Source organism: Littorina saxatilis, linkage group LG9 (assembly GCF_037325665.1).
Source record: "Littorina saxatilis isolate snail1 linkage group LG9, US_GU_Lsax_2.0, whole genome shotgun sequence".
Classification (NCBI taxonomy): Eukaryota; Metazoa; Mollusca; class Gastropoda; order Littorinimorpha; family Littorinidae; genus Littorina; species Littorina saxatilis.
In genome coordinates this window covers 52,256,572-52,276,725 of record NC_090253.1, presented here as the reverse complement: position 1 = coordinate 52,276,725, position 20,154 = coordinate 52,256,572, and the positions used below count along the sequence as shown (strand labels likewise).

Genomic DNA, 20,154 nt, shown 5'->3' with positions numbered 1-20,154 from the left:
GTTTGTCGGCTGAATAGTGACGGCATAACTTGACGAGGACACACTGGGATCAAGTCTTGATAGTGTGTCTCAACAGACATAGCAACGCGGGAAGAGCTGGGTAGTGTTCATCATAGCAGGTAAGTTTGTGACATGTAAACATCAACACGATCTTCGTTTATTGAGCGACTTGTTTTTTGGACGTGTGAAATGAAAGAATGGGGACTGGCCTTTAGCAGGTAATTGTGTGATGTTTGAAAAAATATCTTCGTATATTCAGCTCCTTGTTGCTTGGACGTGTTGAAATGAAAGACGAAAGAATGGGGACTGGCCTTTAGCAGGTAATTAAGTGTGTGATGTTTCCAAATCTTCTTCGTATATGAGCGCTCTCGTTGCTTGGACGTGTTAAATGAAAGAACGCAGTAACAATCAACACGGACAACGAGTATGCCTATAAGCACGTAAAGATACTACTTTTGGTTTTCAGAAAATGTGTTTTCTGTTTGCTTGAATCGATCCTGACTGTACGACACTGAGGGCTCTAGGTAGACTTGTTATGCTGTGTTTTGTGTTCCTGGGTCTCACCTTTTCATTTCTTCGTGGTTGAGTTGTGCTGAAACCTTTGATTTGTTGAGAGTATTGATTATCTATGACAAATGAAACTAGTGTTTAACGGATGTGGGAGTACTGGCATGATTCTTTTCAACTTAGATATATGTGTGTGTGTGTGTGTATGTGTGTGTGTGTGTGTGTGTGCGGGTGTGTGGGTGAGTGTGTACCCCCGTTTCCACAGGTTTGGTTGCCTAAATCACCATAAGGCAACCATCCACACGTGGATGGCAACCTAAACTCTGGATGGCAACCTAATTGTGTGGATTCGGTTGGCGGCAGTCGTGGCGTGCGGTCACGTTTTTCTCGTCGCTCCGGTACACGGCAGTTTTCATAGTGAGCACTCATCGCTCTTCCCGCTGTCTACTCTTCGCGACCCATTGCGTCGTATGATCACCGAATGTGTTAGCTTTTGAATGTGTTAGCTTTTTCTTCTCTCCTTTCTTCTCTTCTCTCGATTGAAATACCATGGCTTCGGGTGTGAACCCTGTTTTTCTGAAAAGAAGAGACATTCCCCTGTCCGATAGTGACAGTGTTTCTGTGCTTGAAGTGTGTTTGGCTGCCGAAAGAGTTTCTGGACGAGAAAGTGTTCTCGGAGCTCAAGAGATTCGGGGGCTGTGGAGGATTTACGCAGCTACCAGAGAAGCACGCAACACTCTGCTTGTTCAAGGTTTGAGTTTGAGGAACGTCGCCTTAAAGGTATGTGGTGAAAACCCTTTTTCGTTGCGTGACAATCTCGGCATTGAAAAGCCCTCAACTAAAGTTTTCATTGACAATCTCCCTCTCTCGGTAGCCGACTCTGAGATCGAAAACTCACTTGTCAGTCTCGGTTGCGAGCTCCGTTCAGGGGTTAAGCAACAGAGAGCTAGAGACAAAGATGGAAAATTGACTCGTTTTCTGACCGGGGGTCGTTTTGTCTTCATCACTGTGCCCCCTGTCCCTCTCGAGAAAACCATGACTGTAAGCATTTTCACCGCTGCTGTTTATCATAGGGAACAGAAGTCCGTGCCGAGGAAGGTAGTGTGCAGCAAATGTTTGTTGGATGGGCACCATGTGTCAGTGTGCGAAAATGAAGTAGTTTGCAGAGACTGCAGATTACCAGGTCACAGACGTGGCAGTCCTGACTGCCAGACAGCCACCGAGAAAAACTCTGAAACCGAAACTGCGACAAGTCACGAGCCGGCGCAAACCGAAAAGTCTTTTGAAGCAGCTGAAACTACAACAGACGAGCCGGTGCAAACCAGTGACAGGGCTCCGTCCTCCTCCACCACCAACCTCGTCGCCGCCCCCGACTTTTTCGCGAATTTTCGACCGTCTGTTCGTACACCGAGGAGTGCTACGCTGTCGGCGGGATCGCGAAGCCGCTCGGGATCTGTGAAGAGACACCGATCACAGGACCGCAACCGTGATTTTTTCTCTCAGCCTCAGAAACAGCAGAAGTGCGCTGATGTTAACAAATCACCAGCCAACGTCGACAATGTCAACAAAGAACAAAACGCCAAAGAAACCGAGACGGGATGATTATGTCCCTTATTGAGAAGATTTCTTCCCCCTTACGACTACTGCATGTTTAATGGACTGTGATTTCTGGCCATTGCGATTTGGATGCGAGTTGGAACTACTAATAAAACATTAATATTTTAGTATGGAAAATTTACAAATATTGTCCTTAAATGTTCGAGGATTGAGAAATGTTACTAAAAGGAAAAAACTATTTAGTCGACTGAGAGAAGGAAGATATGACGTAATTTGTATTCAGGAGTCTTATATTACACAGGCAGACGTAGCAACGTGGAAAAAAGAATGGGGAGGTGAATTAATCTCGACTGAAGGAACAAAACACTCGAAGGGTCAACTTATTCTTGTAAGAAAGCAGTTCTCCTTCGATTGGTCCATCGAGTGTCAGCATGAACGAATTGTATCCATAAACCTGTCTATTAACGGAAAAGAAACAACCATTTTTAATGTGTATGCTCCAAGCACTTTCAGAGAAATGAAAATATTTTTTGCTGTTCTTACTGAAGAGATCAACAAAAGTAATTCGATGATTAAAATAGTTTGCGGTGATTTTAACAGTGTTAGAGATAATAACCTTGATATCATTAGTGGAGAAAAACACCCTGCCGCACATGTCAAACTTTTCCACTCTTTTGTCGAACAGTGTGGTCTAAATGACGTCTGGCGTATTTTTAATCCCGAGACCAAGGAATATACATGGTCCAAAATAAATATGAACAAGTTTATAGCCAGACGGTTGGACTATATTTTTACAACGGAAGAGGGAATGGACACAGTGATCGAGACTAATTTAATGTCTGTCCCAACATCCGACCACAGAGGTGTACGTATTACACTAAAACTCTCTAACGGCAAGAAAGGACCGGGTTATTACAAATGTAATAATCTACTCTTGAAAGATAAGCAATATGTGCACAAAATTAATAGTGTAATTGACACTTACCTTGATGAAAATAAGCAGGAGAACCCTGAACAAAAATGGGAATTATTAAAAATAAAAATAAACGAGGAAACGATCCGATTCAGTAAGCAACGTGCAGTTTTCAATAAAAATAAGCAGATTGACACGTACAACAAACTTGAATCTTGTGAATCCGATCTTGCTAGGGAACCTGATAACGTCACTTTACTAAGAAAACGCGAAGAACTTAAAATGCACCTTGAAATTTATGAACAAGAGCGATTGAAGAGCGCACAAACGAGATCTCGAATTAAATGGATTGAGGAGGGGGAAAAGAACACCAAGTTTTTCCTCAATCTAGAAAAAGTACGGGCAAATGCAAAATTATTTCCCAATATTGAATTGGAGAATGGAGACAAGATACATGACCAATTTGAAATTTTAAAAACACAAAAAGAATACTATGCAAACCTCTATAGCCGTGAAATAAACATACCTGATTCGGTTGTATCTAACAGTGTTGACAACTTCCTTGGCGAGTGCGAACTTCCAAAATTAAGTGAAGACGAAATGCAACAATGTGAAGGTATAATTACCATTGAAGAAGCCTCCAATGCTCTTAGAATGATGAAAAACGGGTCTTCGCCCGGTCTGGACGGTCTGACTACTGAATTTGTTAAAATATTTTGGTGTAAACTGAAGGATGTAATTGTGCAATCCTTTAATTACTCTTTTGATCATGGTTCTTTGTCCTACACCCAAAGGGCAGCAGTATTAACCTTATTGCATAAAGGAAAAGATCTGCCAAAAAACAAACTTACAAATTGGCGACCCATCTCACTGACAAACACTGATTACAAAATTTTAGCCAAGTCTCTTGCAAATCGACTGAGCAAAGTAATAAATAAAGTGGTCAATGAGGACCAGGTCGGTTATATGAAAGGAAGGCATGTCTCATCCACTATAAGAACTATAGACGATGTGATTGAATATTGCAGAATTAATAGGAAACCTGGGATTTTATTAGCCTTGGATTTTCAAAAGGCATTCGACAGTATATCCAAAAAATATATGATTTGTGCATTTCGTAAATTTGGCTTTGGAAAAGATTTTATACAATGGGTAAATGTGTTGTTTAATGAAACCAGAAGTTGTATTGTGTACAATGGGTGGCTGTCGGAAAACTTTGATGTAAAATGTGGCATTAGACAAGGATGTCCGTTCTCACCGATGGCATTTATTATTGGTCTGGAATTTCTGGCTATACGATTTAGGCAGAGCAACGAAGTAAAAGGCCTTAATGTAACTTGTAGAAATATTTTAAAAATTCTATTATACGCCGATGATATCACTTTGTTTTTGAGAGACGCGGATGACGTTACAATGGTTCTACAGATTATAGACGTATTTTCGGAAGTGTCAGGCTTGTGCTTGAATAAGCTAAAGTCTGAAGCAATGGGAATTGGATCAAGTAAAAATATCAATTTTAATTTTGAGGTAAAATGTGTTCGGCAGATTAAAATATTAGGAGTAAACTTTAACAGCGAGAAAAGCGCATCCGAAATTGAACTAAACTGGTCAAGTAAAATTGATAAGATTAAGCAAAGCATCTTCACTTGGGAAAAAAGGAACCTGGGCATTCCTGGAAAAATTTGCATTATCAAAACTTTTCTGCTCTCACAGTTAGTTTATTTAATGCAATCTATTTGTATCCCTGACAAAGTGCTGCAGGAAATAAACACAATATTATATCGTTTTCTGTGGAGGAAAAAAGACTGTAATAAAAAAGCATTTGAAAAAGTAAAAAGAGTTGTTTTAAATAGCAGTACCGAAAAGGGTGGTATTGATATGATAGACGTCAAAACAATGCAAAACTCCTTCTTATGTCAATGGTTAAGCAAACTCTCATCTGGCAACCTTTCATGCAAATGGACATGGATCCCAAACAAATATTTTGAAGGGTTCGGTTGTGGCTTTGCCTGCTTTACTACAGCTATTCGACCGTCTAAGTTTAAGGGAATTGGAAGAATAAAATCGATATTTTGGACAGCTGTTGCTCGAACATGGTTAGAACATAATACAATTTCTCAGAACGATTGCGTGCAAGACAACTGCTTATGGAACAATCCAAGTATAATTTATCAAAATAACGTTCTGTATTATGAGAACTGGGCCCGGTCAGGCATTACGTATGTAGGAGACATGTTAGGTAATCACGGTATCAAGTCCTATCCCGCTATCCAAGCAAGTGTTTACGCTTCACCTGGCCTCTACTTGGAATATATTGTAGTTCGATCAGCAGTATCTGAATATATTAAGAAAAGCAATTATGATCCTAACCAACCTGTATTGAATAGACAAAACAATCTTCTTTTCAATAAAACGAGTATTAAAAGTGCCAGGCAATTCCGTGAATATATTGTTGAAGAAAAGTACACTACCCCGAGATCTATCAACTTCTGGCGTGATATGTTTGGCATTAATGTCGACCAGTCACATTGGAACCTGGCCAAAAATGTAACCCAAGAATCCAGATTAAGAGAGCTGCACTGGAAAATATTACACACGATTTATCCAACAAATGTTCTTCTGTATAAAATTGGAATACGAGATAGTGTGAGATGCCCCTTCTGTCCAACCGAAATAGATTACGTTGAACATTTTTTTGTTAATTGTAAGAAAATAAAAGTGCTATGGAGATACGTTGAACAAATTATTTATGAGAAATATAAAATAAGAATAGTCTTTGGAGTAGAACATATTTTGTGTGGTTATATTAATGGTGCTGACTCAATAAAATGCAAATATATAAATCACTTGATTTTGATAGGAAAGATGTGCATAAGCAAATATAGATACGGAACTCCCACTGATATTATAATAATGTTTGACAAAGAGAAACAAATACGAAACGTAGAATAGTGTATCATATATACTTCTTTTCTGGCTTCCCTCACCGCCCCCTCTTTCTTTCGTTTCGCTAAAAGGAGAACGGTACCGGGGTAAAGGCGGAACTCACATTGTTACACTAAACACCACTTGTATGAAAAGAGAACTGTTACTAAGAAAACTTTAGCACGCTTACAATTTGCTTTTCCTCTTACTTATTGTGATTGTTACTGTCACAAAGATGTGAGTAGCATATTTGTGAGGTGAAACCACGTCGTGTTTTTAACCTCCCTAAATGTTGTACAGGCGAGGGTAGCTGACCGGACTGGCGTTATTCACGTGTTTCGGGTGTTGCACGTAAAACTGGCTTAGCTTGATGTGAGTTGTGTTTGAGACATGTAGCTGGTCTGGGGTAAATAACGTCACAGCGTGTGAGATTTCCAACCGGGAAGGTTGTTCAGCGTGTGTCAGACTTGTTCTGGGAACAAGTACTCTTTCAAGAGACGGGTCTCTTAAGGTAAATGATTTACTATGTTGTATATTAGTGACGTTGGAATACATAGCTGGAGCGTAAAGGTTAGTGTGTATAAAGTGCACCCAATCTTAGTGTGAAGCGTTGAGAGAATTCTTGATGTAATTGTTTCACGGTTTTTCATGGGGAATTTCTTGAACATAATTGCTAGGCATTTATGTTATGTTTAAGACGGTCATGCTTTGTATGGGGAGTGTTATTCATGGATTAAGTGTTAGTTTGGATATTGAATCTGTACGGAATGTGAACGTGGAATGAACGAGAATGTATGAGTGGTACATGAACGTTTGGAAGAAGAGATGGTTTTAGAGAATGTTGTATTAAGACTTGGTTAAATTCTTTAGGAGTTTCCATGAGGGATTTCCATGGCGTATAAGGGAGGGACCTTACACGAGAGAAGCGCTAGACGACGGTGGAAGCAAGGGACCACCTCTGCGCAGATGACTAGACGAGTGGAGTCTTCATCGAGACCGGTCGTAGCTGACGACGGTTGTTTCCGCTACGGGCGGAAGGGTTTCTCGGGGAGAAACCTGGAAGGTGTGTGTGGGCATCTTCCATGAGATGTGTGTTGGCATCTTCAGTGAAAGGTGCGTGTTGGCATCTTCAGTGAAAGGTGTGTCGGCATCTTCAGCGAAAGGGGTGTGTTAGCATCTCTGTGTGTTGGCATCTGAATTCATTATTCTACGAGGATTCAGCGAGACAAGTAAGTGAACTGGCGACATGCAGTGAGCCGTGAAACGAACTCGTGAGTGTCCGTTGGTACCTTCTTGTGTGCGTTAATCTATATTTGAGAAAGTATTGTTATAATAATTATGTATTCATATGTATTGAGTGGAAGTTAGAAGATTGTGTGAGCTATGTGTTGAAATGTTGACTGTTATTGATGTATTTGAAGTGAAGTATTATGTTGTTTTGGTTGAGGAAATAACAAGCCTGTATCTTCCAAATTTCTGTTGTTTAAAGTGTTTGGTGTGAAAAAGGGTAGAGACAGTGCAATAGGGCAGAACACGTACATTTCATTTATTTCACATACAAACCACTTTATGACAGTGGTGACCCCGACGTAGCCCTAAATAGGTTTTTGTTTCTAAGGATAGATTTTTGTGCTAGTTAAAAAGCAGTTGTTTCCCTTTCATTGGAGGAAATTGAGAAATTGAGAAAGAAGTGCCTTAGTGTAGCTAATTATACATACTTTGATACTTTGCGTGTTGTAGTGTTTGTTTATGTGTAGGTTATTGGACACCCCCTCTCCAGCTCTAGGGGTCTACGTAGTTGTATAGTTCGTACGTAGAGAGGGCCTTAGTTTCTGTTTGCTTCCTGTTCTGTGTATTTATCATCTATCTTTCTATCTAAATTCTAGCTCCCTTTCCTATAAGTTTTTTTTAAAAACTATTTTTCTTAGATTCTATCTTGGATTGATTGTTGTGTGTGATTGTTGTCGTTGAGGTGCAGGCTTATTTTAAATAAAATAGTGTAGGGTGTGCCATTTTTTTTTGTAAATTCTGAAATTTTGTTTTTTTTTGGTTGGTCTCTGATATTTTTTTTAGTTGTGTACTCTGGCTTGAAAAGCGTTTTGTTTATTATTGTTATTGTTGTTCCTATTTGTAGTTGGATTAGTAATAGGGTGATTATCTCCCCTATACTAGTGTTTGATATTTAGTTGTTGGTTTGGAGAAAGTTTTTTTGTTTATTTTTTTTTGTAAATTTAATTTTTTTTTTGGTTAGTAGTAATTTGTAAACATTTGTACTTAGACAAAATTTTGGGTAAATTTTTGTTTGTTTGTTTGTTGGGGTTGTGAACATTTAAATTTTGTTTTGTTTGCTCTGGCGATTGATTTTCCTTAAAGGATCTGACGCTGGTTAGTGGTGTGTGGAATTGAATTTTTTATGTGAAGGGTGTTATTTGGGTTTGAGAAACTTTGGCATTTCTAGTTAATATTTGTTTATTTGTTTTGTTGGTGGTGTTCTAAAGTTGTTAGTTTAAGTTTGACATTGATTGACAAGTGTTTGAAGCTGCTATTGATTGTTTAATCTGATATTTTCTAAATTATATTTTTTTTGGACTCTATTAAGTTTGTTGTTTATATTTGAGACTGGTTGTGTAAATAGTTAAGTTGTAAACAATTTGAGGATTGTTTTTAAAAAGGCACAAGATTTCTTTTAGTTTAGTATTTTATGATACTCTTTTGTGTGTGTTTAGTATTGCGAGAAACTGGTGTATGATACAACTTTTTGATACTTAAAACAATTTTGTGAACTTGTGTTACTTGATCCATTGTATTACTTTGAGATTACTTTGATATTGTGACATTGTAAAGATGGCAGAGCATAGTGATACTGGTGGTAGCACTTATGATCATTATTTGGCATTGGGAGAGAAGCATGGCTTAAAGGCAGAAGCTTTGTTTAAGTTTGCTCAGGATCATATGGATAGAGAAGAGAGAATTCAGGAAAGGGAGGCAAAGAAAGTAGCAGCTGAAGCTGAGGTTGAAGCAAAGAAAGTTGAGGCTGAGACAAGAAGATTAGAAACTGAGGCCGAGACAAAAAGATTAGAAGTTGAGGCTGAGTCAAAGAAAGCACAAGCTGAGGCTGAGACAAAAAGATTAGAAGTTGAGGCTGAGTCAAAGAAAGCACAAGCTGAGGCTGAGACAAAAAGGTTAGAAATTGAGGCAAATAGGGATGCAAAGAGGTTAGAAGCAGATACTGAAGCGAGGAAAATGGATTTGGAGTTTAAGAAAGCAGAGGCGCAGCAAAGTACAGGTGGAAATGCAGGTGGAAGATCAGGTCCCAGCATTAGGCCCCAGTACCCAAAACTCCCCATGTTCAAGGAAGATAAGGATGACATTGACAGTTTCTTGTTCAGATTTGAAACGCATGCAAAGGCGAACAAATGGAATGATTCAGAGTGGGCCACATACTTATCAGCTTATCTGGAGGGTGGAGCTTTGTCATTGTTTCATTCATTGTTTTCAACGGGTACTTTGTCGTATGAAGACTTGAAGAAAGAGCTATTGAAGAAGTTTCAGTGCACTCGAGAGGGATTTCGGGAGAAATTTCGCAGTACGAAGCCAGAGGCTGATGAAAGTTTTGGCACATACGTAACAAAGATGAAGCATTTGTTCAACCGTTGGTTGAGTTTGTCTGATATAGAAACCTCATATGAAGCATTGCTTGATTTTGTGTTGTGTGAGCAGATTCTTAACAGTGTATGCACTGATTTGGCAGTCTTTTTGAGAGAACGGAATTGTAAAAGTTCAGAAGACATGATTGCTAGCGCAGAAACTTACAAATCAGCCCATCCAAATAAATGTTTGGTCAGAAAGGGGCAAGTAAATCCTTTGGGGACTGGAAATGTAGCGTTCAATCAGAATCGTGGAGCAGGACAGTCTTACAATCGAGGTCAAGGTGATAGTGGCAGAAGACAAGGTGGTATGGGCAGAAATACCAGATTTCAGGGCAGAGGATGGCAGCAGGGAAGTACTAGAGGTACAAGTACTGAACAGCAGAATCAGGTCATATGTTACAAGTGTGGTCGGTTGGGCCATTACGCTAGAAACTGTTTGACAAAGGTTGCGAATTCCGCAAAATTGGTAGCAGATTGTCAGGACGCTGGGGTGTTGATAAGCTCGGCAGCTGTCGGGTCGTTGCCATTAGCAGAAGGTCGGGTAAATGGAAAGAAGGTGTCAGTACTGAGAGACACAGGAGCTAATGTAGCTGGGGTAAGGAAGTCGTTGGTCTTACCAAGCCAGTACATAAAGGGAGAGGTCCAAAAAGTGAAGGGTTTTGGTGGACAGATTGATGAGTACCCATTGGCGGAAGTGGTTGTCGATACCCCATATTTTCAGGGAAAGTTGAAATGTTGTGTGCTCACAGACCCAGTCGGTGACCTAGTGATAGGTAATCTTCGGGGTGTGGTACCCAGAGTAGATTTATTCCTTGGGAATACGCAGGGTGTTGGATTGTGTGCTGATGTAAGTCACAAGGAAGAAACTGAAGAGTTAGTACTTGAGAAGGTCGCGTGTGCTACGACAAGGGCACAAGCCAAGAAGAAACTGGAAGATCCAGTACCTTTGAAGAATGTCATTACTCCTGATTTGTCAGTTGATGTAGAGGATCTGATAAGGTTGCAGAAGAAAGATGAGACATTGAAAGAGATGTGGAGGTTGGCACGAGAGGATGAGCATACAGTTCCGGGTCAGCCGGGGTCGATATTCATTGAAAAAGAAAGGGTGTTATATCGACGAATGACAAGGAAAGATGGAAATATCGTTGATCAGATTGTGGTCCCGGTTCCTTTGAGGAAAGAAGTTCTAGGTATTGCACACGACGGATTGTTGGCAGGTCATGGGGGCATCCAGACGACAATAGATAGGATACATTCTAACTTTTTCTGGAAAGGGTTGTACAAGGATGTGCGTGAGTATTGTCACTCTTGCGATATTTGCCAACGTTCTGTTGCGAAGGGAAGAGTTCCAAACGTCCCACTGGACTTTATGCCCAGAATTACAGAACCTTTCAAAAGGGTGGCTATTGATCTGGTGGGACCTCTTAGTCCGCCGTCAGAGGAAGGACACAGATACATCCTGTCGGTTATCGACATTGCCACTAGATATCCCGAGGCAATTCCCTTGAAGAACATAGACACAGTGTCAGTTGCTGAGGCGTTGATAGGAGTATTTGCAAGGATGGGTTTTCCTAGTGAGATTTTGTCGGACAGAGGCAGTCAGTTCACGTCAGACATGATGAAGGAAATCTTGAGGTTGTTAGCCATCAAAGCAGTGCACACATCCCCTTATCATGCCCAATCAAATGGTGTCGTGGAGAGATTCCATGGTACTATTAAGCCTATGATTAAGAAAGTCATCGGTAACCAGCCAAGATTGTGGCATCGGTACTTACCAGCGTTGTTGTTCGCGTGCCGCGAGATGCCTAATGCAAGTACGGGGTTTTCTCCATTCGAGTTACTTTTCGGCAGAAGGGCCAGAGGGCCAATGGATTTGTTGGCAAGTTCTTGGTTAGGACAGACAGACAAAGATGAAGAGAAGCCTCTATACCAATATGTGTATGATCTGAAAAACTACTTGTCAGAGGTGTGTGAGGTCGTGGACAAAAACTGTGTGAAGACAGCGGTTAAAAACAAAGCATATCATGACAGAAACGCGAAAGATCGCAAGTTTCAAGTGGGTGATGAGGTGCTGTTGTTGTTGCCCTCAAGCTCAAACAAGTTGTTGATGTTGTGGAAAGGTCCTTTTTCTGTTGTGGAAGTTTTCCGAACAGACTACAAGATCAACGTGAATGGCAAAGTAAAGGTTTTCCATGCCAACATGTTGAAAAGGTATGTAAGACGCGCTGACAAGTATGCAGCTTGCGCAGCGGAAGTTGTTGATACAGAGACAGGTAGTGGATATCGCGAAAGCGTTCCTCTGAGATCTGTCTGGGGCAGTCAGGATGTTGTCCCAAATAAATGGTGGGGAGAGGCAAATGTTGCGGTGTTACCTCCTACTGAGGAGAAGGAACCGTTGCCGTTGCCTACATTGCCCAGGGGGAAAGAAGAGACAATCAAGGACATTGTTTTTGATCCTGGGTTGACAGAGAGTCAAAAGGGTGAGATGGAACAGGTATTTGAAAAGGTGGGTGAGATTTTCAAAACAGACCCAGGATGCTTCAGAGGGAACTTAGTTCATGACATCAGACTGACAGATAAAGAACCAGTACGGAAGAAGCAATATCCTCTACCATTTGCATCTAAACAGACCCTAGAGCAGGAGGTGAGAATGATGCTAGAGTTAGACGTCATAGAGCCTTCTAGTTCGCCATATTGCGCACCTGTCGTGTTAGTGAAAAAGAAGGATGGATCAACCAGAGTGTGTTTAGACTTTAGAGGTTTGAACAGCATTACAGTGTTTGATGCGGAACCGATTCCTGATGTGGAAGAGCTGTTTGCAAGTTTGGCAGGGGGGGTCTATTTTACAAAGATAGATCTTGCAAAAGGGTATTGGCAAATTCCGGTAAATCCTCATGACAAAGAGAAGACGGCGTTTCAAACCCCACTGGGACTTTTCCAGTGGAAACGAATGCCATTTGGATTGTTGACTGCACCGGCAACGTTTGCCAGGATGATGAGAATGCTTGCGTTAGACAGATTCAGTGGTCTAAATTTTTTTGATGATGTACTGGTGTCTAGCAAAGCGTGGAAGGAACATTTGGTGCACGTTGAAGGGGTCCTACGGACATTGCATGAGCAGGGTCTGACGGTACGACCGTCAAAAGTGGAAGCTGGGTTTCAGGAACTGGAGTTTTTAGGTCATGTGGTGGGGAAAGGTCGGTTGAGACCAGAGAAATCCAAGGTTCAAAAGATTTTGGAAGTATCGACACCTACTACCCAGAAACAAGTTCGTTCCCTGTTGGGTCTGGTTGGGTACTACCGGAGGTATGTACCGAACTTTGGTCAACTGACAGCGCCGATCTCTGACTTGCTCAAGAAAAAGTCTGGTAGACGTTTGAACTGGACAGCTGAGTGCGCTACGGCTTTGTGCGAGTTACAGAAGAGCATTTCTTCGTCGCCAGTGCTAGTGTTGCCGGACTTGACTCGACAGTTTGTTGTTTGCACAGATGCCAGCAATGTTGGTATAGGCGGTGTCTTGATGCAAGTGCATGAGGGGGAGTGTAGGCCCGTTGCATATGTCAGTAGAAAGCTGTTGGACAGAGAGACTCGGTACAGCACAATTGAGCGAGAGTGTTTGGCCATTGTGTGGACATTGTCAAAATTGTCACGGTACCTGTGGGGTCGCAAATTTATTTTGCAAACAGACCAAAAGCCACTGACATATTTGGCATCAGGAGCGTACAAAAACAGCCGAGTGATGCGGTGGTGTCTTTCACTGCAGGAGTTCGCATACGAGGTTCATCCAATAGCAGGAGACATGAACACTCTGGCAGACATGTTGTCCAGATCATTCGCAGATCAGAGCATACCATAGTAGCAGTGATGCTGGAAAAAGGCAGTTTGTTTTGATCAAAAGAAAACTCAAGAATTTTCTTTTTTCCCCGGGAAGGGGGATGTCACAAAGATGTGAGTAGCATATTTGTGAGGTGAAACCACGTCGTGTTTTTAACCTCCCTAAATGTTGTACAGGCGAGGGTAGCTGACCGGACTGGCGTTATTCACGTGTTTCGGGTGTTGCACGTAAAACTGGCTTAGCTTGATGTGAGTTGTGTTTGAGACATGTAGCTGGTCTGGGGTAAATAACGTCACAGCGTGTGAGATTTCCAACCGGGAAGGTTGTTCAGCGTGTGTCAGACTTGTTCTGGGAACAAGTACTCTTTCAAGAGACGGGTCTCTTAAGGTAAATGATTTACTATGTTGTATATTAGTGACGTTGGAATACATAGCTGGAGCGTAAAGGTTAGTGTGTATAAAGTGCACCCAATCTTAGTGTGAAGCGTTGAGAGAATTCTTGATGTAATTGTTTCACGGTTTTTCATGGGGAATTTCTTGAACATAATTGCTAGGCATTTATGTTATGTTTAAGACGGTCATGCTTTGTATGGGGAGTGTTATTCATTGATTAAGTGTTAGTTTGGATATTGAATCTGTACGGAATGTGAACGTGGAATGAACGAGAATGTATGAGTGGTACATGAACGTTTGGAAGAAGAGATGGTTTTAGAGAATGTTGTATTAAGACTTGGTTAAATTCTTTAGGAGTTTCCATGAGGGATTTCCATGGCGTATAAGGGAGGGACCTTACACGAGAGAAGCGCTAGACGACGGTGGAAGCAAGGGACCACCTCTGCGCAGATGACTAGACGAGTGGAGTCTTCATCGAGACCGGTCGTAGCTGACGACGGTTGTTTCCGCTACGGGCGGAAGGGTTTCTCGGGGAGAAACCTGGAAGGTGTGTGTGGGCATCTTCCATGAGATGTGTGTTGGCATCTTCAGTGAAAGGTGCGTGTTGGCATCTTCAGTGAGAGGTGTGTGTGGCATCTTCAGCGAAAGGTGTGTGTTAGCATCTCTGTGTGTTGGCATCTGAATTCATTATTCTACGAGGATTCAGCGAGACAAGTAAGTGAACTGGCGACATGCAGTGAGCCGTGAAACGAACTCGTGAGTGTCCGTTGGTACCTTCTTGTGTGCGTTAATCTATATTTGAGAAAGTATTGTTATAATAATTATGTATTCATATGTATTGAGTGAGAGCTAGAAGATTGTGAGAGCTATGTGTTGAAATGTTGACTGTTATTGATGTATTTGAAGTGAAGTATTATGTTGTTTTGGTTGCGGAAATAACAAGCCTGTATCTTCCAAATTTCTGTTGTTTAAAGTGTTTGGTGTGAAAAAGGGTAGAGACAGTGCAATAGGGCAGAACACGTACATTTCATTTATTTCACATACAAACCACTTTGTGACAGTTACTATGTTAACTCCATCATGACACCGCCACAAACAACACCTAAGTCAACCCAAACACAGACATATGTAAGACAATAACCAACATTAAAGATGCAAGATTTTGTCCATTGTAGAAAACCACATACAATTGATAAATATTAAAACGCCAATGAAGAAGGACGCTCAGCTGTAGAGAGAAAGAAAGAAAGAAGAGAAAAGGAAGAGAAAAAAAAAAAAGAATTTAAAAAAAAAAAAAAAAAAAAAAAAAAAAATTAGGGTTTCATTCTTTTCATTTATTTTTCAGCTTGAAGCGGACTGCATGCAACTGAGGCAAAAAAAAAAAAAAAAAAAAAAAAAACCTAATTGTGTGGATGGTCGCTTCATTTAACACCGTTAAATTGACTTTTTTGACGGAAAGAATGTCATAACAATGTTCAAAATGACATTCTTTCCGTCCTCTATAGGCGACGAAATAGGTCAAATTTTGTGCATTTTTTAGTGCAAAATTCTTCGATGCCGGAGCGAGTACTGCACCCAGTGCTGTTGTAGTGCAAGTGCACTAGAAAGGCACTACACCCAGTGCCGCCTCTTATGTAACCATCCACACTTTAGGTATATATGTGTGTGTGTCTATGTGTGTGAGTGAGTGTGAGTGTGTGTGTCTGTGTGTGGGTCTGAATAGAATATAATATAGAATAGAATAGAATAGAATATATTTTATTGTCGGAACCAAATTGGTTATTGACACAAAGAGCGATTAAAACAATCTGAAATAAACTTTCCCAGACGAATTTGTATTCTGTCTTCGCAAAATACTTCACTAGGTTTATTGTTAGAATACTTTATATCTATCTTTGATAGATCCTTTATAAAATCATTTCGCAGTTCAGTGAACTTTTGACATCCGTCTAGGAAGTGAATTTCATCTTCAATAACGTTACAAATGTAACCGAGTGCCAATTTACTTTACTCTTTCTTACCGAGCTCAAACACTCAAGCAAACGACACAAGTTATATTAACCAGGTTCTTTTATTCCATACGATGAAATGGGGAATGTGTGGGATAACGGGGGTTTACTTTCAAATACAAAACTTTCAATGTATAGGACTAAACAACTCCAAAAAAACAATGCTCTCAACTCTTCACTCTAAAACTACATTCTCCCTCTAAAGCTACCCTTTAAAAACACACTAAATCCTTCCCCCAAACTACACTCTACTCTAAATCCTCACTCTCAACTTTAATCCAAAGAAACCCCACAATGAGACTCTAATCTAAAACAAACGAAATCTAAAAAAGCAACCTAAAAACAATTCTTCAAAAAAAACCAAATCTACAAAAACTCTAACAAAACCTGACCAAAATCCCTCCACTAAAACTAACTGCTCCCCTCTAACGAAATCTAGTCTACGAAAACAAATCTACGCCCCACTAAAAAAGAAAAGACCTGAATCTAACTACACCCCTCTAGAAAGAAAGACCTGAATCTAACTACACCCCTCTAAAAAAGAAAAGACCCTCTAGAAAGAAAAGACCCCTCTAGAAAGAAAAGACCTGTCTAAAAAGAACCCCGTCGCACGCTCCACCATCCTGCAAACCACAGAATGCACGCCGTAAGCATACGTAAACAAATCAACAATTTCAACTACCACAAGCTAACTCGTTGAACAACAAAACACATCATTCCTACCAAATAACATGCCTACAATACCGTTCTCTCAAACAACGGTTTTCTAAAGCATTCAACAAACAAAAGTCTTCCCAAACATTCCAACTCACAAAACAATCTACTTGAACATTCAAATAAATCCTTTCCCCAAGCAGCATACTATTCTTCTCACTGCTTACCCATTTACAGAAAGAAAATTGTATTAACCTACCAGCAAAAGAATTCTCACATCCCGAAAAGATTGCAGCCCGTGACAGACATGTCACACAACGGCATCAAGGAAACACGCACAAAATACACGTCTTCTTCCCTCAAAGATTCCAAACAAAAAGACAGTTTTAGCGGCCACATCCTGCGCGCCGGCGTCACAAGATTAACACATATTCGACTCGAGGGGTGTCAGGCACCCCCACTTTCTTTAATTAGTGTCTAACGTCACCTTCAACTATTCAAATTTACATCGCGGCGGAGGGAAAAAGGGAGATGGAATAAAGCCACCTATCAATTGTTTCCCGTTCACAAAAACATTAATCACAAAATTTACTCCAGAGGCTTGTACCAAAAAAGCGATCGTTTTACCTATGCACATTTTAGAATCGGCTCTTCCGCGAGACCAATTCAATAGAAACGAAACACAGTCTCGGAAACCTTAATGGATCCCCGATAGTACAGGTTTGAATCCTTAATAGCACAGAGGTACCACGAGTTCACACGGATGCACACAAGTGCATGTGTACCGTAACTGTCGTTCCCAAGCTCACACATTTATTACATAAACGATTTTCTCTTGGTATGTTATTATGTCTTCCAGTTTCAATTTTTAAAGAGTGTGTACTTGTCCTTAATTTACTCAGTAAATGTCTATGCTTGATATTCGTAATGCTTAAGGTATGGTCTGTGTCTGTGTGTGTGTGTATTTGTGGGCGTGTGTGTGTATTGCAGGGCCGGACTACCGGGGGGGGGGGGGGGGGGGGTGGGTGTTATGGGGGTTGGGCAACCCCTCCCCCCCTAGCCTAAACATGTACCTCACTTATTTAAAACATTTTTTATTATTGTTTATTTTATGCCATTTCATGCAAGGAGCGACCATTTTTCTATCTCAGAATATGACCTTTCCATCAGCTTCAGGGGGCTTCGCCCCCTGACCCCCACATCCCCCTGGACCACCACTGGCAACCCTCCCCCTCCTCTTAGCCTAGTCAGGCCCTGGTATGTGTGTGTGTGTATTTGTGTGTGTGTGTGTGTGTGTGTATTTTTGTGTGAATGTGTGTGTGTGTGTGTGTGTGTGTGTGTGTGTGTGTGTGTATGTATGGGTGTAGTTCATTGGTTTTGACATGGATGTGGATGCAAGTATCTTGCTGATAACGTTCTGAGCAAAATGCAGTCAGCAGGGCCGGACCAAATGAGTTGTAAGGGGGGGGGGGGGGTTCCTCCTTTTTTGGGTTAAAATCTGTGCAATCTGGTGCATTCTGGGCCTTGTTTTGAGGGTTAAGGCCTGTCAGTGTGAGTTGGGGGGGGGGGGGGGGGGTACCTTTTTCTCATCGGATTTCACATTGAATAAAATTTGTTAGAGACACACACAAAATTTATTTAAAAAAAAAAACCAAAAAAAAAACACTCAAAGCAAGGTACATGCTTTTTCCAGGGGTGGGGTTCCGGAACCCCTGGAACCCCCCCTGGGTCCGGCCCTGGTCTGGGATAGTGTTCAAGTGTGTGCATAATTGTGAATAAATATTTCCTTTGTGTATAAGTATACCCGTAGTGTGCAACTAAGGGTAAACACGAGAGGAGTCTGAATTGCAACGTATGTCAGCGCCTGTCGGGTGTTGTATGGTGTCGCTGTGTGCCTATCAGGGCACTTTCCCCCTGGATTTTTTCCCCCCTGACTTTATCCCCCCGAATTCTTCCACCCAGATTATTTCCCCCCGTGACTTTTTCCCCTTGGGACTCTTTCCACCCGTGACTTTTCCCCCTCGGACTATTTCCCCCGTGACTCTTTCCCCCTGTGAATTTTTCGCAATGTTTTTTTATATCAATTGATGATCACGTGAGAAGACACAAACATTTCTACCCCTTTACAAATTATTCGTACATTTGTATTTTCACGGGAGAAGTGAGCAGTGTTAGCCACTGTAGGTGAAATCTGTGAATGTGTGAATGATAAATCTGCGATATCAGTATCCGTGACTGTCAACAGATCCATTTCTTTGAGACACTGGTGCAGAGATTGCTCAACACATCGCTGGTCATCCTCCACCACCCAAAAGAAGGAAATACAAAGACTCTAACGAGCGCATTTTGCGTCTCGTTCGGCCCGGTCATATGACAACAGAAACCTTGACACATACCGACTCAGAATTGCACACAATGTTTTCTTTTAGACGCTTCTAGATGTGAACGTAGCAGAGATTGCTCAACACGTCGCTTGTCATCCTCCGCCACACACAAGAAGGAAATACCAAGACTCTAACCAGCGCATTTCGCGGCATACAGTGTTTTCTTTTAGACTATTTTAGACTCTTTTAGATGTGTATGTATGTGAATGTACGTGTTTTAAACCAAAGCTGCTGAATTAAAAGTAGGAACCACAAATGTGTAAGAATACACATTTTATTTATCCATTTTATCAAAACATTAAGCATTAAGCATTAACAAAAAAATTAAAATAGAAATAATAAAATAACGGAAAGAGTCAAGGGGGGAAAGAGTCACGGGGGAAAGTGCCCCAGGGGGGAAAAGTCACGGGGGGAAAAAGTCTCAGGGGGAAAATGTCACGGGGGGGAAACATCTGGGTGGAAGAATTCGGGGGGATAAAGTCAGGGGGGAAAAAATCCAGGGGGAAAGTGTCCTAGAATCCGCTGTGTGGCAGTACTGTGCAGCATTGCCTGAGCTCTTTGAGCTAGATGTGTGTTTCGAACGTGTAATGTTAGCGGGCTTTATTCGTATTCTTTATTCAACAATACGTTCGAATGCAATTTGATCGTGCACGGCTGTAGTCCTTTCCTGTAAAGCATATTGGTTTCGGTTTATTTTTTATGTTGATCCCAAATATTGAAGAATGAAATTGATTGTTAATGTCAATGCTTCCTATTTGTTCAGGTGTCAGGAGCTGGTTATGTACACATCTCAATTATGATGTTCGTGTCAGTTATATAGGTAGACCGACTAGGTCTCAATGATTTTTCGATCAATATGTCATTCCTTGTCCACTCTTTACTCTCTTAGAAAATGGATTTAGTTCGGTCTGATCAATGGTCAGATACACACAATGTACTGTCTTTTTGGTTCACTCAACGATACTGACAGGTTAATCAATATGAGCCTTTACGTACGCAGTGGCACGCATTAACCCGTCACTTAGTGGCAACAGTCGAATCAATACGAGCAGCAGCGTCGTCGATGCTGTTGTTGATGCTTTCTTCTTTGTTCATCCGGCAATATTTACTGTATGAATGATGGATGTGCCGCTACATTTTGTGTCTGGCTACTGTAGCACCAGCACAAGCAAGTCTTGTTGTTGTTGTTGTTGTTGTTGTTGTTGTTGTTGTTGTTGGCGTTGGCGTTGTTGTTGTTGTCAATGGTACTGTTTTTACTGTTTTGTTCTGAATTTCTGTCGTATCCCCTCTTTCTTGAATCGCTTACCACACCCTTCCAATTGTTCTCC

At 41.2% G+C, this 20,154-nt stretch overlaps 1 protein-coding gene across 2 annotated transcripts in view; it reads left to right on the top strand.

Annotated features, from left to right (window-relative positions):
* LOC138976423 (E3 ubiquitin-protein ligase TRIM56-like) overlaps positions 1-20,154 on the top strand; it is a 91,110-nt gene that overhangs the window by 55,662 nt on the left and 15,294 nt on the right. The gene's annotated exons all lie outside the window — the stretch shown is intronic.